Source organism: Geotrypetes seraphini, chromosome 4, assembly GCF_902459505.1.
Source record: "Geotrypetes seraphini chromosome 4, aGeoSer1.1, whole genome shotgun sequence".
Classification (NCBI taxonomy): Eukaryota; Metazoa; Chordata; class Amphibia; order Gymnophiona; family Dermophiidae; genus Geotrypetes; species Geotrypetes seraphini.
In genome coordinates this window covers 291,602,144-291,619,652 of record NC_047087.1, presented here as the reverse complement: position 1 = coordinate 291,619,652, position 17,509 = coordinate 291,602,144, and the positions used below count along the sequence as shown (strand labels likewise).

Genomic DNA, 17,509 nt, shown 5'->3' with positions numbered 1-17,509 from the left:
CCCCGCTGGAACTCTCGTTCTCCCTACCTTGGAGAGGGTGAACAACCTGTCCTTATCTACTAAGTCTATTCCCTTCAGTACCTTGAATGTTTCGATCATGTCCCCTCTCGATCTCCTCGTTTGAGGGAGAAAAGGCCCAGTTTCTCTAATCTTTCACTGTACGGCGACTCCTCCAGCCCCTTAACCATCTTAGTCCAGCACTTTGATAGACTCCTAGCCCGGCTAATAGGCGAGATACAGTGTGCTTGCTCAATATCGGGAGTAGAAAATGACACGGGGGCAAATTTTTCCTCGTCCCCACAGGAACTCAGTTTCCCGTCCCGTCCCTGCGAGTTCTTTTCCTGTCCCTGCCCCATCCCTGCAACAGTTTTCTTTGGATTATTTTTGCTATGTATTTTTTTTCACTGGACATTTTCTGGTCCATTTTCTGGACATAATTCGGTAATGGTAACCACCTCCAGCAGCATCCCGATTGAAGATCTTGTTGGGACACCAGTTTTAAGATAAGTCTTGGTTGTTCTACTATTTCCTTCATGAATGAGTCTTTGGACTTTGGACTGGTAGGGCAGGGAGGCTGTGCTATGATGTGGCAGATGTAACATTACCGATTGAATGGTTTATATCACCGACTGAGCACTTTTCATTCTTTTGATCTATTCATTGCAATTAGTTTTATTTTTGATAAATCTAGTTTATTATATTTTAGTTTCACCTTAAGATCATTGAGCCGTTCTTTGCTTTTGTTTTACTGGTTTTGCATCGCACACTCTAAGTGGAGAAGGATACCATACAGACGGCTGTTTTATACCTTTTATTGCGGTTTACTTTATACCTTAGCAACCATGGACCTCTGAGAAAGGAGTGTTTTCCGAAACATGGACTGTGTCAGATCCCTTGGTTTGTTATAAGGTGGTATTTTCAACTGCATAAAATATTTGGTATAATAAACATTGCCTGCATCTGGTACATAGGAGTCTGCAGTTTGTTTTTACCTTAATCACATATTATCACACCCAAATCCTGCTCTTCTTTCGTGCACAAAAGTTCTTCACCCCCTAAAATGTACTTTCCCTTGGGTTTTTGCAGACCAAAGTGACAGACTGGGTAAGGAACATTTTAAAATGTGACACCTTTCACTTTAAGTCTGGATTTTTTTTCAGTCATGTCTACTTGTTAGGGCTGTGGAGCCAGAGTCGTGGAGTTGGAGTCAGAAGCAATTTTGGATGGAGTCAGAAATGGTAAAAAATATACCAACGACGACTCCAGCTTCATAGTCAAAACTTACCCCATTATTATGCAAGATAAATTTATCATTTTATACTTATGTATATTTTTTGTTCAGGTTCTTTGTTCAAACTTTAAATAGATATATTTTGTGGACTATTAGTCCTCATTATTATTATTTTTTTATTTATAAATTTAAATGATTACAATATCAGATGATACAAAAGAAAAAAAGATCTTCCTTGGATATTAGCATTACATAATCATTCATACAAAATTCCTTTCTAAGCCCACATTAATGGGGAGACATGATACACTTTCGAAAAAACAAATTATAAAGAATCCTAAACCATTCCTTACTCATATAGGGATTCTTAATTTCCCTGCTCTTATTTCTCAGTAGTGAAAGTTAAACCTCTTAAATACTAACTTATTTCTGTTCTCGAGCAATTAGGAATTGTTGCAGTTGTATGGGATCCCAAAAAACATATTCGATGTCTTGTAACTTGACAAAATTTCTTACTTAATAGGGAGATAAATCTTAATCTTCTGTGACAGAAATAACTGTATAATATTGTAATCACAGCTATAATCTCTTGTTAATAATATTGCTTTCTTTAATTTATTTTAAATATTATTATGAAGTGCTCAGACCAAGTAACCCAAAATATAGTGATGTCACTACAATGAGGTTAACAAGGGGACCATCATCGCCTTCACCTGTCCCCTGCCCTCCCTACGTGACCACGAACTAATACAGATCAGCTAGATGTACTTATCTGAATAGGGGGGTAGTTGGTTTCGTTAATTCTCATTGGTGACTGTATCCCAATAAAATCTATGTGCTCCGTTAAAATCCTAGAACTGTTCGTTCATTCTTCCAATCCCATCCCCCCGACTCGAGTTTCACCTCTTCATCAGGGAGGGACACTGGTGAAGGCTCACTGAGATCAGGCTCACTCAAAGCAAACGGGCCAACTTTGAGTGAGCCTGATCTCAGTGAGCCTTCACCAGTGTCCCTCCCTGATGAAGAGGTGAAACTCGAGTCGGGGGGATGGGATTGGAAGAATGAACGAACAGTTCTAGGATTTTAACGGAGCACATAGATTTTATTGGGATACAGTCACCAATGAGAATTAACGAAACCAACTACCCCCCTATTCAGATAAGTACATCTAGCTGATCTGTATTAGTTCGTGGTCACGTAGGGAGGGCAGGGGACAGGTGAAGGCGATGATGGTCCCCTTGTTAACCTCATTGTAGTGACATCACTATATTTTGGGTTACTTGGTCTGAGCACTTCATAATAATATTTAAAATAAATTAAAGAAAGCAATATTATTAACAAGAGACTATAGCTGTGATTACAATATTATACATATTGTAACTTGACAAGACATTTACATGGGAATTTTAGGTAAAAGGATGCCTCTAGAGCTAAAACTCTAACTTTTAATTTCAAAAACTCTTTCCTCCTTATTTGAGTAGCTCTGGAGACATTATGTGCATCATATATAATAAAATGCTAAGCACGCATGCGCACTCGCGCCGCATGTTCCCTGATCTGTCGCGGTGGCACGAGTGCGCATGCGCGCCAGACAAGCTTCCCTGCTCTCCACCTCACCTACCGGCTGAAGTGTCTTTAGACGCTGCCGCGGCAAGGCAGTGTGGCGCGGCGGCTGCTGGGAGGAGGACGCGGCGGCTTGAGGCGAAAGGCGGTGCGGAGCGGTGGCTAGCACCCCCTGCCCTCTTCGTCGCGGCTCAGGAGAGACATGGCAGTGCAAGGCCTGGACGTCACCGCCGCGCGATGCGACGCCTGTGCGCTGCAGTAGGGACTCTAGAGGAAGTGGCTAGAAGTGCAGACACCAGCTCCCCGCGACACGGCAGAGGCCCCGCACCAGAGTGAACTCACGCTGCCACCCAGAACTCCCCCACCTCTGCTGACCCTTGCCCCTGCCTGTCCCACAGGGCACCCCTGGCAATCCTGGCCCACAATAGTCGGCCCAGACCCAAGGCAGAGGAGACACTGGAACACCAACAATGCAACAGGTACTCTAATGATGCTGGATGGGGTGAAAAAGGTGGAAATAGGAAAGGTAAAAGGGGAAATGGGAATATTGGTAGGTAAAAAGAAGGGGGAAGGGTACTGCTGGACAGGGGGAGGTAAAAGGAAGAGAAAAGGGCTACTGCTGGACAGGGGGAGCAGAAAAGGGGTTCTGTTGGACAGAGGGAAGGTAGAAGGAAGGGAGAAGGGCTACTGCTGGACAGGGGGGAGAGATAGAAAGAAAGGGGGGGCAGGGAGAAAGAAAGAAAGATACACATACAGAAAGAGAGAAATAAATGCCTAAGTCTACACATCTATTCTAGCACGCGTTAATGTAACGGGCTAAAAAACTAGTAAAGAAATATTCTGTTTCAGTAATTAATCTTTTTTCTTAGATTTACTATACATAGTAGGAGTCGGAGCTGGAATCAAAGATTTGGTGTACTGACTCCACAGCCCTGCAGGTAGTCAAGCATAGCCTCAGCCATTCCACTGGGAATACTCCTTTGCCTTTATCTGTTTACACCCATCCAGAAACTCCAGTATACACTGTGGATAGCAGCCACTTCATGAGTCCTACTGGAGTTCTACATATACCAAACATGCTGAGTGCACATATCAGTGTGTACATTTGTTCACAGATTATTATTACTGGTAGCGAAGATGCTCAAAGAAGAGAGAATATTCAGTGCATGGTGATCAAAGCCCCTGGGTGAGTATAAGCCCTGAGGTAAGTAAATCAGGATGGGAAAAGGGGGCAATGTCTGAAAAGCAGTATATACTAATGCTCAAAGTATGGGAAACAAGATTCTGGATCTAGAAGCTGTGATGGAAGAAGATGAATTGGATATAGTGGCGTTCCCGGAGACAAAGTTCCCGGAGAACCATGACTGGGATGTACGTATACTGGGCTATTATTTGTTCAGAAAAGACAGGGTAGGAAGAAAAGGTGGGGGAATAGCGTTATATGTTAAAGATCATATTAAAGCCGCACAATTGCAGGATCTGAAGGGCAAAGAAGAGGCATTGTGGATCAAATTGGAAAGAAGGAATGGTGGATATATTTACATTGGTGTGATATACAGGCTTCCTTCACAGATGGAAGAAATGGACAGAGATTTAATAGTAGACATTCAGAATATATCTAAAAAAGGGGAAGTTTTACTAATAGGTGATTTTAACATGTCAGATGCAACATGGATTCACTAGAGGTAGGTCTTGTCAGGCAAATCTGATCAATTTCTTTGACTGGGTGACCAGAGAATTGGATAGGTAGAGGAAGTGCGCTAGATGTGGTGTATTTAGATTTTAGCAAAGCCTTTGACAGCGTTCCACACAGACATCTAATAAATAAACTGAGTGCCCTTGGGATGGGTCCTAAAGTGATGGGCTAGGTCAACAACTGATTGAGTGGAAGACGACAGAGGGTAGTGATCAATGGAGATCGCGCTGAGGAAAGGGATGTTACTGGTGGTGTGCCTCAGGGTTCTGATCTTGGGCCTGTTCTTTATAACATTTTTATAAATGATATTGCTGAAGAGCTGCCGGGTACGATTTGCTTCTTTGTGGATGATACCAAAATCTGCAATAGAGTAGACCCCGCAGGATGGTGTGAATAACATGAATAAGACCTGGCGAAGCTTGAAGAATGGTCTGAAATTTGGCAGCTAAAATTTAATGCTAAGAAATGCAAGGTCATGCACTTGGGCTGCAAATACCCGAGGGAACGGTACAGTTTAGGGGGTGAAGAACTTATGTACACAACGTAAGAGCGGGACTTGACTGTGATTGTATATGATGATCTTAAGATGGCCAAACAGGTTGAAAAGGTGACAGCGAAAGCTAGAAGGATGCCAGGGTGCATAGGGAGAGGTATGGCCAGTAGGAAAAAGGAGGTATTGATGTCCCTGTATAAGACTTTGGTGAGACCTCATTTAGAATATTGTGTACAATTCTGGAGGCCGCATCTTCAAAAAGATATAAAAAAGATGGAGTCGGTTCAGAGGAAGGCTACTAAAATGGTGTGTGGTCTTCATCATAAGGCGTATAGGGACAGACTTAAAGATCTCAATCTGCAAACTTTGGAGGAAAGGCGGGAAAGGGGAGATATGATAGAAATATTTAAATCCCTACGTGAGTTGAATCTCATTCATTTGAAAGGAAGCTCTGGAATGAGAGGGCATAGGATGAAGTTAAGAGGTGATAGGCTCAGGAGTAATCTAAGGAAATATTTTTTACAGAAAGGGTGGTAGATGCGTGGAACAGTCTCCCAGAAGAGGTGGTGGAGACAGAGACTGTGTCTGAATTCAAGAAAGTCTGGGATAGACAAGTGGGATCTCTTAGAGAGTAGAAGAGATAATGGTAATTGTAGATGGTCAGACTGGATGGGCCATTTGGCCTTTGTCTGCAATCATGTTTCTGTTTTTAAGTCAATTGGTAATGCACATGTTTCTGGCTGTGCCTCATGATAACATTTTCTTTAAAAATACCACACTGTTCATGTAAATTCTAGCAATATAGTGATGTGAAAAAATCTCTAAAGCACGCATCTCAAGCATGTGTATTAGAGGCGTGTCTTTTATGCACTTGTTGAAAGCTGACGATTTCACCTTTCTTCCTCTTCATCCAATACTGTTGGTGCGCCTATGATTGACACAACGATATAACATTGCTGGTAGTTCTTCGCTCCTCTGTCCACCCATGCCTCTTTCCATGGACTATTCTGCACGGAAGAAGAAGTAAGAGATCTACCAGAACTGGAAATTGTATCAAGAGTGATGATGTGGAGGAACTGAATGAAATCTCTGTGAATCTGGAAGATGTACTAAGCCAAATCGACAAATTAAAAAGTGGTAAATCACCTGGACTAGATGGTATACATCCCAGGGTACTAAAGGAACTCAGACATGAAATTGTTTGCCTGCTGTTAGTGATCTGTAATCTGTCGCTAAAATCATCTGTAGTACCTGAAGATTGGATGGTGGCCAATGTTATGCTAATTTTTAAAAAGGGTTCCAGGGGAGATCCGGGAAATTACAGACCGGTAAGCCTGACTTCAGTACCGGGCAAAATGGTGGAAACAATTATAAAAAATAAAATTGTGGAACACATAGACAAACATGATTTAATGGAACAGAGTCAGCACAAGTTCAGCCGAGGGAAATCTTGCCTCACCAATTTGCTTGACTTCTTTGAAGGTGTGAATACATGTGGATAGAGATGAGCCGGTTGATATAGGGTATCTAGATTTTCAGAAAGCTTTTGACAAAGTTCCTCATGAGAGGCTCCTGAGAAAATTAAAGTGTCATGGGATAAGTGGCAAAGTTCAGTTGTGGATTAGGAATTGGTTATCGGATAGAAAACAGAGGGTACAGTTAAATGGTCATTTTTCTCAATGGAGGAAAGTAAACAGTGGAGTGCTGCAGGGGTCTGTACTGGGACTGGTGCTATTTAACTTATTTATAAATGATCTGGAAATTGTAATGACGAGTGAGGTGATTAAATTTGCAGATGACACTAAACTGTTCAAAGTTGTTAAAATGCATGCGGATTGTGAAACACTGCAGGCAGACCTTAGGAAATTGGAAGCCTGGGCATCCAAGTGGCAGATGAAGTTTAATGTAGACAAATGCAAAGTGATGTATATTGGGAAGAAAAACCCAAATCACAGTTACCGGATGCTAGGATCCACCTTGGGTTTAGTGCCCTTGAAAGGAATCTGGGTATCATTGTAGACAATACGATGAAACCTTCTGCCCAATGTGTGGCAGCAGCCAAGAAAGCAAACAAGATTCTAGGAATTATTTTAAAAGGGATGGTTAACAAGACTAAAGATATTATAATGCCTCTGTATCGCTCCATGGTGCGACCTCATCTGGAGTATTGCATTCAATCCTGGTCTCCTTATCTCAAGAAAGGTATAGCGGCACTAGAAAAGGTTCAAAGAAGAGCGACCAAGATGATAAAGGGGACGTAACTCCTCTAGTATGAGGAAAGACTAAAAAGGTTAGGGCTCTTCAGCTTGGGAAAGAGAAGGCTGAGAGAAGATATGATTGAAGTCTACAAAATCCTGAGTGGAATAGAACAGGTACAAGTGGATCGATTTTTTACTCCGTCAAAAATTACAAAGGCTAGGGGACACTCAATGAAACTGCAGGGAAATACTTTTACATAGAAACATAGAGTATGACGGCAGAAAAGGGCCGTCGGCCCAACAAGTCTACCCACTCAAATAACTCACCCCCCTAAGCACTTCCTCGAAGTGAACCCACATGTTTATCCCATTTATTCTTAAAATCGAGCACATTGTTGGCCTCTACTACCTGAAGTGGAAGATCATTCCAACGATCAACCACCCTTTCGGTGAAGAAAACCAATAGGAGCTCACTCTGAGAATAGTTAAGCTCTGGAACATGTTGCCAGAGGTAAAGGTAAAAGCAGAGAGCATAGCTGGTTTTAAGAAAGATTTTGACAAATTCCTGGAGGAAAAGTCCATAGTCTGTTATTAAGACATGGGGGAAACCCTGAATCGGTAGCATGGAATGTTGTTGCTCTTTGGGTTTTGACCAGGTGCTGGTGACCTGGATTGGCCACCATGAGAATGGGCTACTGGGCTTGATGGAGCATTGGTCTGACCCAGTAGGGCTATTTTTGTGTTCTTGTGCTATCAGCAAGTGATCTCGTGTAAATTTTGCAAATCTCCATGAACCTCTGCGAACCTCATTTGCATGCATAGTTCTTCGAGAATGAACATAAGTACATAAGAATTGCCATACTGGGTCCATCAAACCCAGTATCCTGTTTCCAACAGTGGCCAACACAGGTGCCAAGTACCTAGCTAGATCCCAAGTAGTAAAACAGATGTTATGTGCATATCCTAGGAATAAGCAGTGAATTTCCCCAAGCCATCTCAATAATGGCCTATGGACTTCTCTATTAGAAAATTATCCAAGCCGTTTTTAAACCATGCTAAGCTAACTGATTTCACCAAATTCTCCGGCAGTGAATTCCAAAATTTAATTACATGTTGTGTGAAGAAATATTTTCTCTGGTTTGCTTTAAATCTAATACTTAGATTTATAGTCACTGCAGCAACCCATTGGATTGTACCCACTACCAGAAATTATGCAGTCGACTTTCCCGCATGTGGGGAAATCGCAGGGGTCAGCACAGCCTGAGTGCAATGGCCGAGCCTCACCTTGGGAACGCCACCTTCTGGATCATGGACCAATCTCCCCTGCCAGGTAAGTATGAAGAAAGAGGTGAGCTAAGGGCCAGGGCTCAGGGTGGCCAGTGGGGGCTACAGTCCCTCCCCGGTTAAAGCGCGGCAGAGGACATCCTGCGGCGGGTCCGAGCGCTGGCCGCGGCGGGCCGCTGCGCAGGGACCCGCATGACGCCATATGTTTAGGGCCCAAGGTTCTCTGGCTACCTAAATGCATGCTGAGAGCGGATTAAATCAGAGGGGGCCAAACTCAAATGCAACACATGAGAAGAGGGAAATGACCAAAATCAAAACCAATCAATCCAAACGGCCCAGACAAAGGTACCGTACCGTATCCCCTACCCCAGAGCCAGCGTCTTAAAAAAAACAAACCAAAAAACAGAAGAGCTAGGAAAAACAAGAAAAGTACCCCAATCGAGGCCTGCCTAACTTGCAATCTATCCTTAGATGCACAGCTGAGAAGAAAACAGGGGAAAGCGCGCACGCAGTCCCCCACTACCAGAAATTATGCAGTCGACTTTCCCGCATGTGGGGAAATCGCAGGGGTCAACACAGCCCGAGTGCAATGGCTGAGCCTCACCCTGGGAGCGCCACCTTCTGGATCATGGACCAATCTCCCCTGCCAGGTAAGTATGAAGAAAGAGGTGAGCTAATTTCTGCATAATTTCTGGTAGTGGGGGACTGCGTGCGCACTTTCCCCTGTTTTCTTCTCAGCTGTGCATCTAAGGACAGATTGCAGGTTAGGCAAGCCTCGATTGGGATACTTTTCTTGTTTTCCCTAGCTCTTCTGGTTTGTTTGTTTTTTATTTTTAAGACGCTGGCTTCTGGGGTAGGGGATACGGTACGGTACCTTTGTCTGGGCCGTTTGGATTGATTGGTTTTGATTTTTGTCATTTCCCTCTTCTCACGTGCTGCATTTGAGTTCGGCCCCCTCTGATTTAACCCGCTCCCAGCATGCACTTAGGCAGCCAGAGAGCCTTGGGCCCTAAACGTATGGCGTCATGCGGGTCCCTGCGCAGCGGCCCGCTGTGGCCGGCGCTCGGACCCGCCACAGGATGTCCTCTGCCGCGCTTTAACCGGGGAGGGACTGTTTAATTATTCATTCTTATGCCTTTTATTTGTGCTCATTGTTTTATGAGCTGGAGGTATTTGAAGATTTCCTGTGACTGCAGTTGCCAGACAGCAGGGAAGTTGCCTGTATTTGGATGCCATTGCAGTATAAAACAGGAAGCTGCCTTAAAATAATTTACATGTTTACTAATGCTCCTTATCAAAAAAAAAAAATTAAAGAAAGCCACCGTCCTCCTTCAGTTCTTTCTTTTGCCCCACTTCCCAACCTTTTCACTTCAGAACTCTGTTCATACAGTGTCCTAGTTACAAATTCTGGCCAGCTGAATTTTGGCAACAATCTTGGTTCTTCTGTCATGACTGAAAATATAGTAGTCCCAGGGTACTTATAAATGTGATGGCTGTGAATGAAATCCGCCGGGCTACCTCCCTACTTTCTTTCCATTCCCATTTGAAAGCTCCATTTTTGACATTTGCTTTTCATAACTTCAAACTCTTGTCATTTTCTCTCTCTCGAACCTGTGCCTCACTAATTGTATTTTGACTCGTTAGAAAGCATTTGGGGTGACCTGCACTTTGCCAAGTAACCAAGCCATAATCATAACAACCGAACTAGAGAAGCTTTTAAGGGGAACAGAGCAGAAACACTACAATGTGAGTCGACTATCGAGGAAACAGCTGACAAAAGAAATTGGGGGAAGTGATGAGGGACATGGGGGGGAGGGAGTTATTCATCGTCAGCTCTTACCTTGTTAATTCTCTCTTCTGCAACATGTCAACTTGCTCGTTTCTTCCCCCATCTCCGTCTTATATTTAAACCTATCATAAAGACCTATCACAAGCCATCAATCGGCCGCTGGTAAATAATGCAGGAAATATGAAATAAGACTTGTCAACTGGTATTCAGCTCTCATAAATATGAAGAGGCAGCAGGCCCATGCCAGGAGAATGAAAAGCGAATTTTTAATAGCATGCTGAGAAGCTCTAAGATGGAATGCTCTGAAAGATGAATAATGATTTGATTATGTGTTTCATTATGTCAGAATTGAAGTGGATTAGTTGGAAAACAATAGATTTGCAATGCGGCTTTAGATGGTTTCAAGCACGAGCCCGGGTTTGGGTGCTAAGGCAAGGAAATTTCATAGAGACTCAAGCACTCAATAACATATATCTCATTTGCATGAGGGGAACAATTGGAAAAGGATTTATCTGGCCAACTAGGTAGTTACTGGGATAATGCCTCTGTCTCTGGTGAGGCCCTATTTAGAGTACAGTTGTACAGTTCTGGAAACCATACCTTCCTACAGCTATAAACAGGGCAGAGTTGGTCTTGATGTGGACACGTGGCTTATGGGGAAAGAGTTACAGATGTCCTCTTCAATCTGTTCAGAATTATGCTGTGCGCCTCATATTCCCACCAGTGTGGTCATGCTCATGTTACCCCTCTCCTCAAATTGCTTCACTGGCTCCCTGTCCGTCTCCACATACAGTTTAAACTCCTTTTACTGACCTATCAGTGTATTCATTATGCAGCTTCTCAGTATCTCTCCTCCCTTATCTCTCCCTATACTCCGCTCCAGAAGCTCCATTCGTCAGGTGAATCTCTCGTGTCGATGCCCTTCTCCTCTACTGCCAACTCCCGCCTCTGTCCCTTCTTCCTTGCTTCGCCTTCTGCCTGGAACATCCTGCCTGGCACAGTGTGTCAGGCCCCATCTCTCATGGTGTTCAAATCCTTCTTTTTTGAAACTGCGTTTCTACCCTACCCTCCCAACCCATACAGTGGCATAGGAAGGGTAGGGGGTACCTGGGGCAGTGGCACCCCTACACCCTGCTCTCTATCTTTGCTCCTTTCACACCAACCCCGCACTCCTTCGGCGCCCCCATGCCACACTCACACCCTCCCTTCCCACCCCGGACCTCTTTAAATCTTTGCCAGCGCAAGCAGCTTCTACAGCCTGCTGCTTGCACTGGCATTGGCTTTCCCTCTGATGTCACTTCCTGGCTCCACGACCATACTGGGTCAGACTAATGGTCCATCTTGCCCAGTATCCTGTTTCCAACTATGACCAATTCAAGTCACAAATACCTGGCAGACACCCAAATAGTAGCAGAATCCTAAGAGTAACAAGATTCTGGAATCCAAAAGAGTAGGGGAGGGTCATTGGGGTGGGCAGGGGAGGGTCATTGGGGTGGGCAGACTAGATGGGCCGTGGCCCTTATCTGCCATCTATTTCTATGTTTCTATGCATTCCATGCCTAATTGTAGGTGCTCTGTTACTGAATTTCCGTATTGACTTTAAAATAATTAATAGATAATTTCCTGAAGGAAAAGGGGATAGAAGGGGATAGATAGAAGAATACTACACAGGTCCTGGACCTGATGGGCCGCTGCGTGAGCAGACTGCTGGGCATGATGGACCTGTGGTCTGACCCAGCAGAGGCACTGCTTATGTTCTTATGTTCTTAATAGTTTGGTCAGATGCTTCTAAAATATGGTGAGATAGTCTTAACATGTTTCCCCCCAAATAAGATCTACCCCGAAAGTAAGCCCTACCCCAAAAATAAGCCCTAGTCTCTGGATTCGCCGGCAGCAGCAGCGCTTTCCCCCACCCCCTTCCCCCTGCCTCCACCCTCACCACTGCTGCGCAGCCAAACCCATGCTGACTCTCCCATCTTTGCATCTCACCCTCCCGTCTGAACCCCGCCGACCCTCCGACGGCGAGACCTACTACTTCCCTCCACAGAGCAGTGTCGGTAGCACTCTAAACAGGCTGCTTTGCAGCCTTCTCCTGCCGGGGCATTCCCTCAGCCGCATCGCTGATGATGTCATAAGCAATGCGGCGCAAGGAAGGCCCCAGTGGGAGAAGGCCACGAAGCAGCCTGTTTAGAGTGTTGCCAACGCTGCTCTGTGGAGGGAAGTATGTAGGTCTCGCAGTCAGCGGGGTTCGGATGGGAGATGGAAGGATGGGATGGTCAGCGGGGATTCGGCTGCGTGGTGGGGTGGGCTGCACAAGGGATGGGAGGGAGGGAAGGATAGAAAGATGCTGCAGAGGGGTTGGGTGAGAGGGGGAGGAAAGACACCTCACATGTGGGGGAGAGAAAGGAAAGAGGAAGAATTGGGGTGGAGGAGGGGAAGGGAGAGATGATCACTGTACATGGAAAAAAGAAGATCTCCCCGAAAATAAGACCTAGTGCATTTTTGGGTCCAAAATTAATATGACACTGTCTTATTTTCAGGGAAACATGGAACAACCAGGGCAAGAGAGATTGTACTCTGTCCTGTATCTAACTAGAAAAATGCTACTAGAAAAGGGAATTGCTTGAGAATAGAATATGAATGCCTGGTAGTCAAGTGGTCTATGAAATGCACACGGGATGATCTGTAGTAGAGGAATTTCATCCTCTTCAGAGATCAGCCTCTGGGGGTAGCTCCACTAATAGGCTCATAATACAACAACCTTAGACGTCCCCAAAAGCATCCTTAATTGGCACTTGGACATCCTAATAGTCAGGATGTTCAAGTGCCGATAATCGAAACCATCTTTCTTTACATCTAGTGAGATGTCCCAGCCTCTGTGCATCCAGAGCATAAGATGAGCGGGGTGAAGGTGTGGTTATGGTCACAAGGGCGGGTTAGACATGGACGTCTTGCAGCAATAATCAAAGATTATCTCAAATGCGCCTACTTAAATATCAGAGCGCTAGGTCCAAAAACAGAGCTTATAAAAACCTGGATAACACAAGAAAACCTGGACTGTCTTTTCCTCACAGAAACCTGGCTAACCTCCGACTCAGACCCCAGAATAACTGAAGTCTGCCCACAAGGATACAAGACATTCTAGATCAGTGGTCTCAAACTCAAACTCTTTGTAGGGCCACATTTTGGATTTGTAGATACTTGGAGGGCCTCAGAAAAAATAATTAATGTCTTATTAAAGAAATGACAATTTTGCATGAGGTAAAACTCTTTATAGTTTATAAATCTTCCCCCTCCCCCCTAAAAGCCTGCATGTTCCCCCCCCCCCCCTTCTTTGCAGCATCCTCCAGCTTCCCCCTGGCTTCCCGGTCTTAGTTTCAGCTAATTACTGCAGCCTGCAGAGAGGATCGCCGGTGATATAGAGTTCCTTGCAGACTGTCATCAGCCTCCGCAGCATGTTCCCTCTGCTGCGGTCCTGCCCCTCCTCTGACATCAGGGGCAGGATTGCGGCAGAGGGAACGTGCTGCTGAGGACGATGGAAGCCTGCAAGGATCGCTACAGCACCGGCAATCCTATCTGCAGGCTGCGGTAATTATCTGAAAGTAGCAGGAGGCCAGGGGGGAAGCCAGAGGACGCTGCAAAGAGTGGGCAGCACTAGTACAGACAGCACTAGTACAGACCGTGGGCCACAAAATAGTACCTGGCGGGCCGCATGTGGTCCCCGGGCCACGAGTTTGAGACCACTGGCCCAGATGATCAAAATTTGTGGCTATAATACCCCAGCCTTAATTGGTGGTGTGTAAACATGACTTATAGCACGTGCATCCATCTGTATAACTATTAGTCACGCTAAAGCAGAAAGGAGCATTCATAATATTGTTACCAGTTCTTTCACATTTCTATTGTTCCCAATGACAGCTGACGCAGACATTCCCACTAACTGATAATCCCTTAAATTGGTCCATCCCATGCCCTTCCCCTGTGCCTCGGGACTTTAACTGGTACAAGAAAGGTGCTGCGTTCAGGTCATCCCTTGTTCTTATAGAAAGAGAAGGCTGAGTGTGTGTTTGAGCTTGCTCCCTTCTCATGGTAAGGGATTACGTTTCTTTTGTATTGCATCAGATCTGTTGTGTGTAGCAGGCTGCTGTGGAAAACCGTCGCAGTTAGGCCAAGGTCAGACAAAAAAAGGAACTTCCTGCACAGAAGCATCCTGCAGCAGCCTGGCTCCAGAAAAAGGAGGGCGGATTGGACATCTGGGTTTTACTTCCATTGAAAGCAATGAAAGTAAGGAGGATGGATTGTAACATCCAGTTTTTACTTCCATTGAAAGCCATGGAAGTAAAATCCAGATGTCTCAACCCGTCCTCCTTTTTCTGAAGCCATATGGTAACCCTAGTTTAGTGGAGATAACATTTCTCAGGAATGCAGTAGTGCTATTGGGGAAAAAAAACCTACCTTTTTGTGTCACAGTTTGCTTTTTATGTTGATTATAACAAGTCAGATATTCAGCTGTTGAAGATCAGTGTTTGCTGAACACTCCGGTAATGTAGCACCGGGCCTTGTCCAGGCTCCAGCACTGCAATTTTTGGGTATACAGACCGGCTATAAAGAACACATAAATATAGAAACATAGAAAAAAGCAGCAGAAAAGGGCTATAGCCCACCAAGTCTGCCCATTCCAAGTATCCCCTCCCCTGAATTTACTCCCTTAAAGATCCCACGTGAGTATCCCATTTTCTCTTAAAATCCGTCACGCTGCTGGCCTTTATCACCTGGAGTGGGAGTCTGTTCCAATGATTCACTACTCTTTCGGTGAAGAAGTACTTCCTGGAGTCGCCATGAAACTTCCCTCCCCTGATTTTCAGCGGATGCCCTCTGGTGGCCGAGGGTCCCATGAGCCAGAAGATATCATCTTCTGACTCGATGCGTCCCATGATGTACGGTACTTATATGTTTCAATCATATCTCCCCGTTCTCTTCTTTCCTCAAGTGAGTACAGCCGCAATTTTTTAAATCTTTCTTCATACGTGAGATCCTTGAGCCCTAAGACCATCCTGGTGGCCGTTCGCTGAACCGACTCGATCCTCAGCACGTCCTTTCGGTAGTGTGGTCTCCAAAACTGAACACAGTACTCCAAGTGAGGCCTCACCATGGCTCTGTACAACGGCATCATAACTTCAGGTCTCCTGCTGACGAAACCTCTGCGGATACACCCCATCATTTGTCTTGCCCTGGAGGAAGCCTTCTCCACTTGATTGGCAACCTTCATGTCCTCACTAATGATCATCCCTAGGTCGCGTTCCGCCGTGGTCCTAACCAAGGTCTCACCATTTAGTACATAAGTTCTACGCGGGTTTCTCTTACCCAGGTGCATTATCTTGCATTTTTTAGCATTGAAGCCTAGCTGCCCTTTTTGCGGTTCTATTTATGCAGTTAACTTGAACTGGTAAAGTGCTGATCTGCTCCCGGAATGCCCCCAAAGTGTATAGTTTCGGCTTGGGCACTAACCAGGTATTTTCAGGGGCACTATCCAGTTACGTTCCTGCTGAAAATGCTCTATTAGCCTGGACTGGTAATTTACCGTATTTTTCAGACCATAAGACGCACTTTTTCCACCCACAAAAAGGGGGTTCGTCTTATGGACATTGCGCCCTCCCCCTCCGGTACCTTTTTTAGTGGCTGTGGTCCTTTGCGCTTCCTGCCTGGTCGCACTGCTCTCTGATTGGCTGCGGTCACTGACTGTGTGGAAACATTAAACATAACATCTTACCGAGACACAGCGGTTGTAAGTTTATATATATTTGTTTAATCTGGCTTTAATTAAGATTGTTGGTTTGTGTTACTATTGATTTGAGCTAAATAAATCCAATTTTAAATCCCAAGCACCTCTCGTATGTACATAGCACTGAGACGGTATAAACACATCCTGCTACAATTTGTGGAGAATGCGGGCAATAAAAACGATTAGTTTTGAGAAGATCTGTTCTGTAAATACCTTTTAGTGCTGTGTTCACACAGTATTGATTTGTACCTTGGATTGGATGCAGGATAGCAAACAGAAAAGACAAAACTGAACACATACACATACACATGGGGCAGAAAGCACAATGTGGTGGTTACATTACATTAAGGACTTCTATTCCGCCTATACCTTGCAGTTCAAGGCGGATTACAAAAGAGCTAACTGTACATTTCCAGTGAAGTTACAACAGTTTTGGGGTTTTTTTTTTTTTTTTGGTTACAAGGGAGGAGAGGTACCTGGATTAATTCCGGAAGAACTTGCAAATTGGATATTAAATTGACTTTACGTTACTGTGTGATATAACAAATAGATTACAGTTAGAGTACAAATAAGATTACGTTACATTTCAGGGACCTGAATACTTGGTTGGTGTTTTGGGGAGGAAGAGATTATTTAAGTGGAGGTTTTGGGGGAGAATTTATCTAGGAGGAGGGGGAAGGGTTGGGTTAAGATATCTGGATAAATTTTTTGAAAAGTAGGGTTTTGATTTCTTTTCGAAAAGTTTTGAAGTCGCCCGTTGCCGTCAACAGGTTGGAGATGGAGTGGTTAAGTTTTGCTGCTTGCGTCGCCAGAAGGCTAGCAAACATCTTTTTGCGCTGAGTGCCCTTGAGTGGAGGGAAGGCAAAAGGGTTCGGAGTTCTTCTTTGTCTTGAGGTGAGGATCTGGTTTAGGCGGTTGTTTAGATAGGGGGGGGGGGCAGAGCCGTTTAATGCTTTGAATAACAGACAGTAGAATTTGAATTGAATTGCTTGGAAAGAAGTAAATCCCAAAAGCAGGCCAAAAACAGAATGCTAGGCAGAATATTTTTGAACCATTTGGAAGGAATCCTTATGTAGAATCGTTCACAGACGGATGTGAATCTTTGAGTGATGTAGAAGGGAAATATGAACAATTCTTATTCCTCACTGGCAAAAAGGGAAGTTTGAGAATAGCACGCCGGTTTGTTTTGTCTGCTCTCCGCTCTCCGAGTGAGAAACTTAGGGCACCTTTAACAAAGTCGCGCTACGCTGCCGCTACTGCCTCTTCTTGAGCAGGCGGTAGTTTTTTCGGCCAGCGCGGGGGTTAGCGCGTGATGAAAAGTCACGCGCGTTAACCCCGCTAGTGCGGCTTTGTAAAAGGTGCCCTTAGTGATCTGAAGCCATGTAAAGAGACACTGACTATTGGCATCCAAGAATTGACAGAGCAGAAAGAGTTCTGATTCAGTTTGAATTCATGTCTGAAACCCCAGAGAAC

At 44.7% G+C, this 17,509-nt stretch overlaps 2 non-coding genes across 2 annotated transcripts; both read right to left on the bottom strand.

Moving 5' to 3' along the window:
- Positions 1 to 8,352: 8,352 nt before the first annotated feature.
- On the bottom strand, positions 8,353 to 8,519 carry LOC117360160. The gene has a single exon (XR_004539372.1). It is a non-coding gene; the product is annotated as a U1 spliceosomal RNA (small nuclear RNA).
- Positions 8,520 to 8,956: 437 nt separating this feature from the next.
- LOC117360159 lies at positions 8,957 to 9,123 on the bottom strand. The gene has a single exon (XR_004539371.1). It is a non-coding gene; the product is annotated as a U1 spliceosomal RNA (small nuclear RNA).
- Positions 9,124 to 17,509: the final 8,386 nt, after the last annotated feature.